Source organism: Solanum verrucosum, unplaced genomic scaffold (assembly GCF_900185275.1).
Source record: "Solanum verrucosum unplaced genomic scaffold, falcon-dt-bn FXZP01000007.1, whole genome shotgun sequence".
NCBI lineage: Eukaryota > Viridiplantae > Streptophyta > Magnoliopsida > Solanales > Solanaceae > Solanum > Solanum verrucosum.
This window is the reverse complement of record NW_026020177.1, coordinates 5,204,572-5,219,732: the sequence shown is the minus strand read 5'-3', so window position 1 is coordinate 5,219,732 and position 15,161 is coordinate 5,204,572. Positions and strand designations below refer to the sequence as shown.

Sequence of the window (15,161 nt, the reverse complement as noted above, 5' to 3'; positions counted from 1 at the left end):
AAAACTATCACTCAATATATCAATTAGCATGCTGCAGAAACAATTACTTCTCTCACCAAATAGCATATATCACTGTACAAGGTATACAAATGTTGCAGATCTTATGTTTCGTCAAGGTCTCACAGTTCCTTCAGAGAGCTTGCACAAAATCATAGACATGTTGGCAGTTCCTATTCATATTTGCATAATCTAAAATTCACCCCAATCACACTACACTTCAAGTCGCAGCACTTTTCGGGCTGTCCCTAGGGGATCTGATCCAGAAACCTGCACAACTAAACTGCAAAATACAAATTGAATCAAAACTTAGCACTATACAATCATCATCAATAGATTAAAATGTACTACAACATATTATAGACAAAACAATATAGCACTTACTTGGGTGACCCGGCACTTTTAGCAGCAGTTCTGGCGGATAGATCATAGTATTGTTGAATAATAAAGCTATTCGATCTTGATCCACTCGGTTCAGGGGAATCATGAGAAATCACAGCTGAACTTCCAGAGGACATCCCTGCAAACAATTTGGCAATGTCCCAAATCATCAGATAATTTGTTCGTTGGAAACAAATCTGATCGCTACTAATTATGAGGAGATGGAGATTATGTCTAGGATGTTGCTTACATGATGTCGGATGCAATTAACTCTACCCAGCAGGATTCTAAAACAATTACACTCACAAAATTGACATATGAAAGATACAAGCAATGTCAAATCATTACCTTGAAAACACAGCACGAGAAAGAAGAGGACAGTGAAGAGAAAGGCAAGGACACTGCTCGTGGATGATGATGATGAAGAATTTGAAGATGCTTTTGCTGCTTTCATTTTCTTCAAAGCCTTGATTCTCTCAATCCGTACACGTTTGATCATTGCGAGTTCAGCGATCTCTTTAATAAGCTTCTGATCAGCAGCATCCAAAGATAATCCTCTTGGAGGTCTAGGAGGCTTTTTAGCACTACCGGATTTACGCTTATCATTCACATTTTTCTTCTCTACGCCATTTTCAGCCACTAATCCCTTGGCCTTCACATTCTCGGGAGTGAGCTCATGGTCATCCTTTACATTGCTAATCATACAGAACCCATTTTCAGGTCTAACAAGTTGTTCGTCATCACAGAAATTGTTGAAAAATCTCTTGCCTATTTTATCAATGGAAATAGGATTAGTAGTTGCTGCTTCTTCAATGGTGTTGTTGCACATCTCAAGATCAATCACAAAATCACAGGGTGTATGATCCATGAGTACTCCACTCTGCAATCTGCCCCGGATACTGATCTGAAAGAAAATTTATCAAACCCCCCCTTCAGTTTACTGAACAGAATTATCCATTTTCTTCACCCTATTTTCATAAGACACACAAAATGCACCTAAAATTCTGTAAAATTAACAACTCCAATTGATTAAGTAAGCAGCTATATATCATGAATTGCTCAATTCTACTATTTCAAATGAAATTGTTCATATTTTGTATTTTGGTGATACCTACGCGTCTTTGACCCAAAAGTTTCACAATTTGAAATAAACAAATCATTCATACGTCAAAAAGGAACTTTATCAAGTTATAACCCATTAAAAAATGAGAATCTATTCAAATTCATATTCAAAAATGTGATTATCAACTATACTTGACTGGAAAAATCAATCCATCTACTATCTTGGTCTAAGCTTAGTCAAAATATGTAAATTGAAATAAGTAAAGTAAGTGGAGAAAATCAAGATTTTACCTTTAGAGACAGATCCAAAGAGTGTGATATTGGAGATGTGAATTAAGAGGAGTGCACGTATATATCATTTAATAAAATGAGTAGTGCCCATTGTCAGAGCTTAATATTCAAATTGAATTATATGAGAGAGAATGCGACAAGTAAGGCTAAACGCACGAGGCTGTTTAATTTCTGTGGGAATTAACATCCAAACTACTACTACACTCATTTTTTTATGTTTCAATTGTTGTTTTTCTTTACCGTTTATAAATTTATACTCTCTCCGTCCCTTTTTAGTTGTCCACTTTAGAAATGGCACACAGATTAAGGCAACAATGATTAGCACAGTGAAGTTACAATTTTACCCTTGACAACTTTTCACTTCAAAATTACAATCACTTATTTGAATTCAAGTGAAATAAATTGGAGGGAAACAACATACACTTTTACAATTTTCAAGAAGTGTAAATAAGGGTATAATAGAAAAAAATTTGTTGTCCTTTCTTGATTTGTCAAAATGGACAACTAAATAGAGACAACCAAAAAAGGAAATATGGACAAGTAAATAGGGACGGAGGGAGTATATGATTGTTTTGTTATGAGGAAAGAGACTTGTCCAGTATTTGTTACCATTTGATTATGGATTTGACAGCACACTGCAGCAGCCGAGAAAGTGAGATTCTGCCTATTATAACATTATTTGCTTGTTTTTCATGAATCTCCACCGACACTTTTTCTGCTCCACTTTTAAAAAAAAAGTAAAATAAATAAATTTCAATCTTACACTTTTAAATTAAAAATTGTGTATAATACTTTAATTTTGTAGACTTGAACGTACAAGTTTAAATTAATAGGTTATTAAAAAAGAAAACTAATATTTTTATTTCAACTGACTAAAAAATAAATTCGAAATGGAGGGAGTATGGTTGGAGCATACAGGACGATTCATTCGAACTCCTTTCGACGAAAAAATATATTATTTATATATGATTAAAATTATTTTTCTATAGATATATAATAGATATTAAATTCTTAATGATCTTTTCGTGTATTTATTTGTTTATATTTTGAACTCATTATAGAAATCTGGCTCTTCAATTGGGAAGTAGTAGTTATTATTGATTGGAAGAAATATGTAGAAGATTAGTTTTGGGGTTTCAAATCAATTTATCATTGTTTTATTACTATTATTATTATTTTTTAAATTAAAATTGACATACTCTTATTTCAGTAGGATTGTACTTGACATGAAAGGATCAATACGTTTCTTAGAAGTAGTTAGTTTGTAGAGTCAAATTCCAAATGTTAAATCAACGAGTACAAAATAAACAGCAGATATCTTTTTTTCTTTATTAGGACAACGGGATTTCAAACATTTTTATATTGTTTCCACTTCAAATTGAATGTTTTATGTTGTTGTTATGTTGTCATACTCATACCTCACATGGGTGGCAAAGTCAAGCACATATGAGACTAATTCAAATTCTTCCAAACAGAGATCAAGACAATTAATTTGCACAATAACAAATCTATAATAAAAGGAATCGTAGTTCGCTCATTTCTTTTACAGTTTTTATGAATTTTTTTTTTGAGTTTTTGGGGTGAACTAACATAAGATAACTTTTTTTTTCACAGTTCACCCATAAATTAGCGAAGTGTCTCTTTGGTTTGTGTTATTACTCCATTCGTTTACTTTTACTTGTCACACTTTAACTTGACACACCATTAATAAAATAATTATTGATATAAGTATTTTACCAAACTATCTCCTATTAAATAATGTCTTGAAAAATAAGTATTTAATGTTGAGGGGAAAATATGAAAAAAATTATTGTCTTTTCTAGATATGTCAATAGGCACAAATAAAAATGAAAATATATTTTAGAAATAAGTGATAAGTAAAAGTGAACGAAGGGAGTAAAAGGATCCTTTTTGGTCCATAGCGTTTAAAAAATATCCGTTTTGGAGCCGGACTCTTCGTAAAAGTGTCTTAGCCCGCAATGCCTGACCTGCAATAAAATATATTGCCACAACATTAATTTTTTGCCTGCGATTAAGAAATTTGAAGTTGGTGGTGCCGTTTGCCCAAGTATAAATTGAGCATATTTTTGCCGGCGATTAAGCTTACTTTATGAAATTCATAGTTAGTTTTATTCATGTTGACCTCTTTTTGGCCTTTAATTTATTACTTCATTTTCCAAATATAGTGTCCTTAAATTCATATAAATTAATTGTCATAAACGTCTAAGATATTAAATTCTTACACAAAATATGAGACTATGAACGACGCAGGAAGTGCATTCAAAACAAATTAAAGATATTTGTCGGTCCCAACACAATATATATTTTGTTTGGCTCATTTAGTCGTTAGCCACGATGTCCCTTATGATAATGTAACTCTTGGTTGGGTTGCTAGGTGTCCTTTGAAAACCTACCCTTATCTCCAAAGGAGATGTATCTTTCCTCAAACTACCGCTCCACCCCACCAAAATTAATAAATATCATATTGTCATAAATACATTTATTATTGGGGATGTTCACTTTAATACACAATTTATTTTATAAATTTGTAATTGAATTAGTTAAGCTTGTGGGTGTAAATTACACCCTTCAATTTTGGTATAATTTTTTTCTTCTCAATTTTGAAAAATAATCATTCTCCTCTTTTTATTATATGCATAGTTTATTTTATTTTGGCCAATTTTTATCCTTCATTTTTGTAATTGAACTTTGAGATAAAACTTATATACATCAAAAGTTTGGTTCATTTATGTCATTTTCGTTTGATAAAAAGTTCATATATACATGTCATTATTTGTTAACTGAAATGACATAGATGAGTCAAACTTTTAACAGATGATATAAATGAGTCTTTTCTCAAAGTCCGATGACATAATTGAGTTTTTTTCTCTTTTAAAAATGATTTAATTAATGATATGACAGAATCATAATTGATCACGTGTAAAAAATGATTTTACAACATATAATGGCATGGATGAACTTTTTCTCAAACGGAAATGACATAGATGAGCTTAACTTTTAATGGATGACATAGATGAACTTTTTCTCAAAGTTCAATGACATAATTGAGTTTTTTTCCTATTATATATAATGTTCAATTTTTAACCTATGCATTTTACATATTTATATTTAAGTTCATTAACATTATAAGTAGAATAACATAAGTTTGTTGTAAATAAAAAAGTTCATAGAATTTGTACAAGTCTAAGGTAGATGAAAGGTCTTTTCAATTAAATTTAATACATAATTAATTTCAGAAATATTCGGTTGAAAAAAAATAGAGTGTTACTCCCTTTGTTCCTAATTACTTGTCCACATTTTCTTTTTTAGTTGGTCCCTAATTACTTGTCCGTTTTGACAAATCACGAAATGACAATTTTTTTACCTATTATACCCTCAATTAATTACTTTGAAAAATATAGAATTTCTTGAATATCTTAAGTTTTTAATTCATCTACTTCATAACTAATAGGGGTAAACTGGTAAACTTACTATGTCAATAATTGTTTTCTTCATAGGTATATCAATTCAGAAGTGGACAAGCAATTAGGGATAGAGGGAGTAAGTTTCAAAAATATTTGTCGTTGAGTTTCAAAAATATTTGTCGTTGATATCATATTGAGACAATAACTAACATGAATGGTCGATATCTTTATTTTACCAAGAATATCTCATACACAAAAAAAATGTTTTGAAGAAATTATCAGCTTTATCTTCTGATCTATATTATCCGAAAATTACTATAGTTAAAGTATACTCTATTATAAATCAAGAGTTTACTAATTTAAATACTTTTGTGTCTTAACGTGATCGAATCGGTCATCCAATTGGATCAACAATGATGAAACTAGCCATTGAAAAGTTAAATGGACGTCAATTAAAGAACCTCAAGATTTTTACAAGTGACGAATCTTTATGTGTTAATCATTGGATCCTCTAATTTTAAAAAATGTATTCATAGAATATATGTGGACCGATTCATCCATCTAGCGAGTTATTTAGATATTTTATGATATTTACAGATACATCATAAAGATGATTTTCTGTGTTTCTGTTATCATTTCGCAACTTGTCATTTATAAAATTATTGATACAAATAATATGATTGTGAATGCAATTTTCATATTATCCTATTAAGACTATTTGCCTCGATAAAGCTTAATAACTTATATCCCAAACTTTACTTTTGATGAATATCGTTATCAATTAAAATAAAAATTGAGCATCTTGTAGGTCATGTACATATTCAAAATGCCTAGTAAAATCATTTATCAAGCACATGTACTTGATAGCTAGATCATTAGTAAGGAAAATTAAGTTGCACACTATAATTTAGAGTCACCCATCTTGTCAATTATCTAAGTTAATTTTATCGGAAAACCTTGTTATTAAATAAATTTGTAATTGAATAAATCTACAATTTAGAGTCACCCATCTTTTTTCTAATGTATTTATATCTTATAACACCTACAGACAAAAGAAATTCAAAGAGTATGGACTAGTATATTTTTTAATGGCACTAGGAATTTTTTTTGTAAGAAATAAAACCAACAAAAAAGCAAAGAAACTTTCATAAACACGAAGGAAACATGTGACAGACAAATCATACAATTTCCATTCAATCACTATTTCTATATTTTTATTGTTTATTTTTCTGTTTTCATAGAGGATCTGTGTGTTAGCTGGATTGACATGTTGAAAAATATTTCTGTGTCAGTGAAAACGTGTTCTCTTCCTACTATAATTTACTAGTATACATGCATATGCGTGTCACGATCCGAAATGAGTCATGAGTGACACTCACACTTACCTTTTTAGGTGGGTGAACCAATGAATCCAATTCCAATTTATATTTATTGTTCAACTTACAAAATACTAACCATAATGCGGAAGCTCAAATCTATTAAATATCATTTCTCAAAATCTGAAAGTTATCACATCAAAGACATCGAATCCCCAAATCCTATGTCTAAGAGTATCAAAGACACCAAAATAAATTAACAAAGTAGTTTGTGTCAAATACTAAGGACATTGTGCCATGACCGAGAGAATCCAACACGAGCTAGAATTAATAGCTCACCTTGGGACCTGATGTGCTGGAGACTGTCTAGAGCTGAGGGCGAGTCGAAGTCGCTGGTACACTAGTTGCACTCCACAAAAGGAAAACGAAGGAAAATACAAGTAGGAGTCAGTACAGGGCAACATGTACTGAGTAGATATCATCGGCCGACCCAAAATAGAAACTAATATGCAATAAGTGATAGTATAAAATCAACTATAACACTTAGCAGGTGGCAAACAACAAACAACATGAACAAGTGACAACAATACCGGAGCAAGTATGTAATCAGTACAATATCAAGAACACACTTGAGGACACATTCCTCCACACCATGCTCTTTTGAGAAATTTGTTCTTTGAAATGGAGTACATTAAGTTAATTTAATATGTTTTCCTTTAATGTTACCGTGTCGAAACGTGACACCTGATCCAATAATATTTTGTTGGAACGTGACAACCCGATCTAATAATATCGTGTCGGCTCATGGCACCCGATCCAAATATATCATGTCGGCTCGTGGCACCCGATCCAAATATATCGTGCCGGCTCGTAGCACTCAATCCAACAACATAGTTAATTTCTTATTCTTTATCATCACTTTACACTTCATTAACAATATTTCATCAAGCCTTCTTTATTCAAGACATCACTTTAATAGAAGAAATTCAAGATTATGGATTTCGCAGTCTTGAGATTTCAGACCAATCACAAACAACACATGAATTATCCAAATTAAACCACCACAATCAAGTACATAGAAAATTTCACAATATCACTCAATGAATATCAATCACTATTAAGAGACTCTCTATCACATAGAATAAACCATAACATACCCCAATCGAAGAATCGAAGTCAAGCAAGCTAATTCCCCAATATTTTTCCTTTCATCAATGCATTAAACGTTTCCAATCTATCAAGTATACATTATTCATAAGCAAATAAATTCGTAGACATATATTTAGTCTAGATTCATAAGATCACCCAAATCTATAATCAAATTCCTTGATTTTGATATCAACTAATTAATATATCAAGTCTCATAAGTTCCTAATTTTTCGAGCCTATGGTTAACTCTCAATTCCTCCAATTACCATAACTTTAATGAAATTCGTATAGTACAATACGCCTAATATTTAATTACCTATCTTAATGTATTAAAATATAAATAATAACGTGATAACTGAATAAAATTAATAAATGCCGAATATCAGTGGCATATCATGAAACAATTGGCATGCTATCAAACTTCTAATAATGAAGCAATACCTAAACCATATTCTCATTCAATCTACTACCATTCTTAAGGCTAACTCATGCTTGTCAATCATTAATTGACCACTCAATTTTATCTTTATTTGTATCCAATCAAATTTCACCAATTCATTTTCCTTTCAAACCAATATTATTAACATAATATTATCCATATAAAGAGCAATCAATGCATGCATATCCCAAAATTAAAGTTTAGTTGAAAGATTTTTACTTGAAGCCTTTATACTCTCTATTCCTCTTTGTGTCTATATGCCACTGATGCACAAGTGAGTTTTTGTTGTTCTCCATTTCTTGTTATAATTAAAATAATAAAATTCTTCTTTACTTATTCTAATAAATGGGTCACTGGTAAGGGTATTAAATAAATTATGAATTTAGCGTATTAACCACTAGTTAATAAGAAAATATTATTTAATAAATACCACCAACTAAAATACTGTAGTTACATAAATAGTTAAAGATTCTCATTTAAAATTTATGGGAAGGGTCGAAATAGTTCTAGTATTTAAAATGATCTAATGGTTCGTTACATCAGATACCAATTTACCCATCGTTTGTCCTCGAATGATCAAAAGAAGTCGAGGGTAAGAAAAGGTACCTGAATCGATAAAAAGATCTGGATATCTTCTATGCATATTAGCCTCTGTCTCCCAAGTGGACTCTTCAATCGGACGATTCTTCTACTAGACCTTGACATATGCAATCTCCTTTGACCTTAACTTGCATACCTCCCTATCTAGAATATATATGGGGTCTCCAAGGTTTTCAATTTCAAATGATCATATTAGGGTTCTTCTTAATTCTCCACGGGTTCTATTCAATTATGATTCAATGATTGTTTTTTAATTTTCTATTGCATGATTAAATGTAATTCCATAATATTGAGTTGAAATCATATGAACCCTGGCATGATCCATGATTTTTAACTATGAACTTGTGAAGAACTCCTGAACTTATGAACTGTGAATTTTGAAGGATGATGCATGTCTTATGAAAATAATGTTTATGATGATAAGATGATTTTAGATAAAAGTATTTATGTTGTTGTGAAAGTTTTTATGACATACGAATATAATCATGATTGTGAAAGGTATTTCTCACATATGCATTCACATTGGTAAAAGATTTTTTCTCACTAATGCTTGAATTGTGTTTTAAGGAGATATTCTATGTTTTGATTTTAAAGATGTGTTTTGGTATTGATTATTGACTTTCCTATGTAATAATGATATTTAGCCTTTATCTATTATGTTGGAATTTAAACATAGCACCGAGAGGATTTGAGGTGGAGACTCAAATATGATAGTCTCTTTTAGCAACCTCTAGTCCCTAACTATGTTCCTATGTACAATTGTCTTAAATGACCTACCTAGTGGATCTACTTTAGCAAAATATGAGATGTACGGATGCTACCTTGGCAAGTAGGATCCCCCTTTTTTGTAATAAGGATATACCAGATTCCATGATATAGGTATCATGGTCTTATTGTTAGTTAAAGCTAATATCCCACAAAACGTGTATATTTCTTCAAATGTTTTCTTATGTCTCTTATTTTAAATATGTTTACCATATTGTATAAGTTATATGTTTTCCTTAAAGCTTCCAAATGTTCAAATGTTGGTCATGCAACGCATGTGTAAGCTACCTGTGTCATCATGTCTATTTATTCGTATTGCCCCATACTTAGTACATTCCATGTACTAATGCATATATTTGGTTATAATATTTCACTAATGTATGGTCTGACGCTCCTACTTCTCACGATTATGGTTAGTTGAACATTCTATCAGATTCAAGAGTTGGTAAATCCTCATGTTCCGAGGACCGATACACATTTACTTGATTTATTTATTTCTTTTGTTTCAAATGATATATGTGGTGAATGACTTATGCCCAACCACTTCTTTTGATGTTTAGATGGCTTGTTAAGACTAAGTTAGACTTCCATTTTTTCAAACTCTTTTATGATATGAGAATGCTTCTTTTGAAATCTTTATTCCTATTATATTGTATGATGTATGCTAAATGGCTTGTATATGGCCTTTTGGGGTTCTATACGCCATATTACACCTAGGATATACTTTGGGTCATGACAAGTGAGTTTATTGACCTTTGTTAAGTTTATCAAATCTCGTATTCCCTTGTTGTATGTGTGAATGAGTAATGGGATATGAGGATGGATTTGGTTTATTCATATGCCATGTTGCTAATGAGGAAACTGGGTAATAAAAAAAGGAAACTTGATGGTGTATTGATGTATGATTGTTGAGAATGGTTTGGTTTAATTGTGGTGACTCATTTGATAATTTAACTCTATTATGTTGATGTGGGTTGTGTATTTATCCGTAAATTGTCATTTGTCATATTTTTGTAAATAAGCATACTTGTATTGGTGCTAAAGCACTGTGATGAGATTATTGTGATGAAAATGCCGATGGAAAATGGTTTTTACAAGTTCTATACTGAGGGGTCGAGCCACACGCTCCATGCATGTTCTATATTGAGGGGTTGGGACATGCGCTCCGTGGCAGATGCATGTACTGATAACTCTTCCATAGGTTCCGGTCTGAGTCTAAACGGATGTGTATCGTAGGATAGAAATGCATCACCTTACATGATATGTCATTTTGTTGCATTGCACATCATTACTATCTATGAACTTGTGTGTGTTATTGAAGAACTTGTGATTGTTGATCATTGTATCTATGTTTATGACATCTACCTAGTGAATGTGGTTATTGTGCTATATATTATACGAATAAAAAGTTGTTAGGTTGGGATGCATTTTTATGCAGGTTGTAGTTATCAGAAGGTTCAATTGGAGTGTTAGGAGTACCCATATTCTATAATACTTTGCTTTGCATTTAGGAGTTTGCTTGTTCAGTACCGTTTTTCTTGTACTCATCCCTTGCTTCTACATTTGTGTAAGTTATGATCCAAGATCTTTGTGATTCTCTTAGTTCTCTTTTTGTTTGAGGCTTTCTGTGGAGATTTTGGAGGTAGTTGTTCGTCATCCCAACGGACCCTCTTACTCCCATATATTGTTCTACTTTAGAAATAATGTCATTTGAGACTTATATTTTCTTTCTAATAAATTGTAACAAATTAGATTCTTGTACTCGTGAAAACCAGATTTTGGGGGCTTATGTCACGCCCAAGGCTACCCCCTAGACATAACATGGGACCCAGGATCACAAGTGACCCCAAGCTAACCCTGAGTCTAGCATATAACAAGCATAAGAAATAACTAAGTAAATCATGTACTTGCGGAAGATAAAAATAGTGTTTATCTGGAATAAGGAAAAGCCAACTAGTCTGAATATATAAGATAAAAGTTTAATGATGAGTGAAACAACACTTAACAACTCGAGCTGACTCTACTACTATGTCTGAAAAAGCCTGTAACTGAATTGAGTTGTTGGGATATGCCCCTAGCTTACCCTAACAAGACTGAAAACTGAAATAAAGACTAAAAAGTAAGCATGTCTATTATCCTCGAAGTATGAGAACTCACCACTGAAGTTGTAGAATTCAGATTGGGGTTGAACTAAGAGTGATCTAGATTTGGAACACCTGAACCTACATAAAAAAATGATGTAGCACAAAAGTATGTGTTAATACTTTGAATGTACTGAGCATGTAGGAGATAGATATACTAAGCTGAACTATATATAAATACGCTGAACAAAAAAATAAATTGTACTAAAGTATAACTAAAAATTAAGCTGAATGCAATGACAAAGTACTAATCATGAAGATAACTTGTTGAATTGCATAGTGATGTAAATGCTGAAAACATGGTTAATGCAATAAGAGTATGACTGTGGGAGGTCCTATTAACCGACATAAACCACATGAGCTAACCGTAGAGTTCAATGTATATGCCCCATTGAGAGGTCCCAATATACCTTGCCAGGGGTATAGAGTTATGATTCTGGAGTGATCATTAAAACTGATACCCAATAGAGGGGACTTGTAAACCTACACAGGCACGTAGTTCTAAGACTTAAGGGTACGCTGAACCCTAGTCTAACTTAGTACAATGTCTACTCTCAACTGAATATGAAAAGCTAAAATGCACTGAAATACGGAGTAGCTCGAAGTACTAATATGCTAACTGAGAATGCAACATATATATACCGAAGATATGACATTCGAATTTTGAAGCATGATTTTCTGTCTGATTTGCCTAGCAAGTATAATTCATGAAATATCATAAATTTACACAAGCTAGGGTTCTGAGTTCTATGCATAGAATTACACTAAATCACAAAGAAACAAGTTATTTATATCATAGAAACTATAATAGCTAAAATCACAAAAAATCATCAAAATGTAGAAACCCTAGGTATGAACAGTTTATGAGAAATCAAAGAATTGACTAAATTTTAGGGACCTAATGGATGAAAGGAACCCACTAGTTAAATCCCACATACCTGGTGATGAAAACTACGAAGAAATCCTTTGTATATTGAGGCTGAACTTGAAGAAAACCTCTGCTTGTTCTTAGGAGAAATTGTTGCCTCTTTCTAACCTTTTCTTTTTAAGATAGATGATTTTAGGAGAATGAGGGATCTAGTTTGTTTCTGACTAGATTATTAGGCTAAGAGCGAGTTAACCAACGTAGTTTAGGCATCAAACGACATAGTTTAAAAGCCCAACTCATAGGGGAAAATACCAAAATGATCCTAACTTAAAAGCTGACAGACCTCATTCACAGGCCCATTCACAGACCGTGTGAAGCACCACGGGTCATATGGGCAATCATGGTTCCTCACAAAAGTTGGGGTGGTACTGGTCATTTTTCATGGGCTACTAAACGGCCCGTGTGGGTTTCCATCGACCATCTAGTGGTCCGTGGTTCCTCACAGGGAATTAGGTGGTTCTGGTTTGTTTTCACTGTCAACATGACACCCCATGTGGAGTTCCATAGCCTGTGTAGGGGTTCGTGGTCCTCCACCTTGTTGCTGGTTGTGAGGCACGATGAGGGTGACGAGTCGTGGTTCTATTATTGGTCTGTGGGCCCCTCAATGGTTCACCCTTTTTCCTTTTTCTTTGGTATTAGTTAGATTTCTTAGGTGTAACAATATCTCCCCCTTGGGATCATTTGTCCTCAAATGAAGACTAAATAAGCTTAGTATGGAGGGAAAGAGCTATAATCCCTACCATTGAGCAATAGAAACATATATCTAACTTAAATGAGTTCCATGAACATGCAAAAATGCTGAAATGCAAGGATAATTGAGGGAATAAGTTAATGAGACCGAATTACACAAGAGTAAACTCAGAGACTGGAGAAGAACTATTACCTCAAATCTAAAACTTAATCGGAAGGAGTGAGGTGAGGATACTTGGCCATCATGGATACGTTTGCTTCCCAAGTAGCTCTCTCTATGGATTGACTCCTCCACAAAACCTTTAAAGAAGCAACTTCCTAATTTCTAAGCCTACGAACCAGACGCACAAGAATTTCAACTGGAACCTCTTCATAGGTGAGGCTATCCTTCACAACAACATTCTCTAAAGGTACTATCGATGCCGGATGACCCACACAGTTCTTCAACAAGGAAATATGAAAGACTGGGTGAACTGCTGCTAGTTTTGCTAGCAACTCTAACTCATAAGCCACATTACCAACCCTTTTCATGGTTTTGTAAGGACCTACATACCTGGGACTGCGCTTTTCTTTCTTGCCAAATCTCATCACCCCCTTCATGGGTGACACTTTCAGGAAAACCAATCATCGATTTCAAACTCTAAGTCTATTCTCCTTTCATCTGCATAGCACTTCTGACGACTTTGAGTCTTCTTTAGTCTATCTCTGATGAGTTGAACTTTCTTTATAGCCTCATGATCTGAATCTGGCCTCATCAAGACTGTTTCTCCTACTTTGAACAAACAAACACGGGACCTGCATCTATACCCATACAATGACTCATAATGGCCCATTTGAATACTGGAATGAAAACTATCATTAAAGGTGAATTCTATGAGAGGTAAGTGATCATCTCAACTACCCTTGAAATTGATAATGCAAACTCTCGACATGTCCTCTAAGATCTAAATGGTACGCTCTACTCGACTATCCATCTGCGGATGAAATATTGTACGGAGATTTACTTGAGTACAAAAACCTTTTTGAAATGATTTCTAGAAATGAGAGGTAAATTGAGGACCCCTATTTGAGATGATAGAAAAGGGAACCCCATGAAGCCTTAGTATCTCACTGATTTAAACTTTGGTGAAATCCTCAGCTGAATTTGTAGTCTTGACATCCAAGAAGTGAGTTGACTTAATGACTCTGTCAACTATCACACAAATGGAGTCATGTTTCTGCCAGTACGAGGTGAACCCGTAACGAAATCCATGTTTATCACTTCCCACTTCCATGTAGAAATGTTAATATCTTGAGTCACACGTCCTGGTTTTTGATGTTCTACTTTAACTTGTTGACATTTATGACACTTAGCCACAAAATCTGTGATGTCTCTCTTCATGTTGTTCCATCAAAAGACTTCTCAAAGATTACGGTACATCTTAGTGGCACTTGGATAAATAGAATACCTGGAATTATGTGCTTATGTAAGGATTTGCTTCCTCAACTCACCCAGATTAGGAACACATAAGCGACCCCGGTAACAAAGCACACCATCTCCCTCTTGGGAGAAAACCTCAACTCTTTGCTGATGAACTACACCTTTCAATTGAATTAATATAGGATCAATATCATGTTTTTCCTCAACCTCCGCTACCAATGAAGATTTTGACACATTCTGAACTATCAAACCACCATCTTACGTGTCCATAAGTCAAACTCCTAAGCAAGCAAGCCAGTAAACATCTTTGGCTAATTATTTCATCTCTTCCTCAATATGTGCTAGACTATCCATTGATAGTTTGCTGAGGGCATGAGCCACTATATTGGCCTTACCCAGATGATAGAGCACATTCATGTCATTGTCTTTGAGGAATTCAATCCATCTCCTCTGACGAAGATTCAACTTTTTTGGGTGAACACATACTGGAGGCTCTTATGATCTATGAACACATACTGGAGGCTCTTATGATATGTGAACACATCAACATTAACACC

General features: G+C 33.3%; 1 pseudogene across 1 annotated transcript; it reads right to left on the bottom strand.

Moving 5' to 3' along the window:
• Positions 1-210: 210 nt before the first annotated feature.
• On the bottom strand, positions 211-1,799 carry LOC125829131 (uncharacterized; annotated as a pseudogene). The gene is made up of 4 exons (XR_007443077.1): positions 1,732-1,799; positions 727-1,282; positions 382-517; positions 211-280 (listed from the first exon to the last, which is right to left on the bottom strand). The product of XR_007443077.1 is annotated as an uncharacterized LOC125829131 (transcript).
• Positions 1,800-15,161: the final 13,362 nt, after the last annotated feature.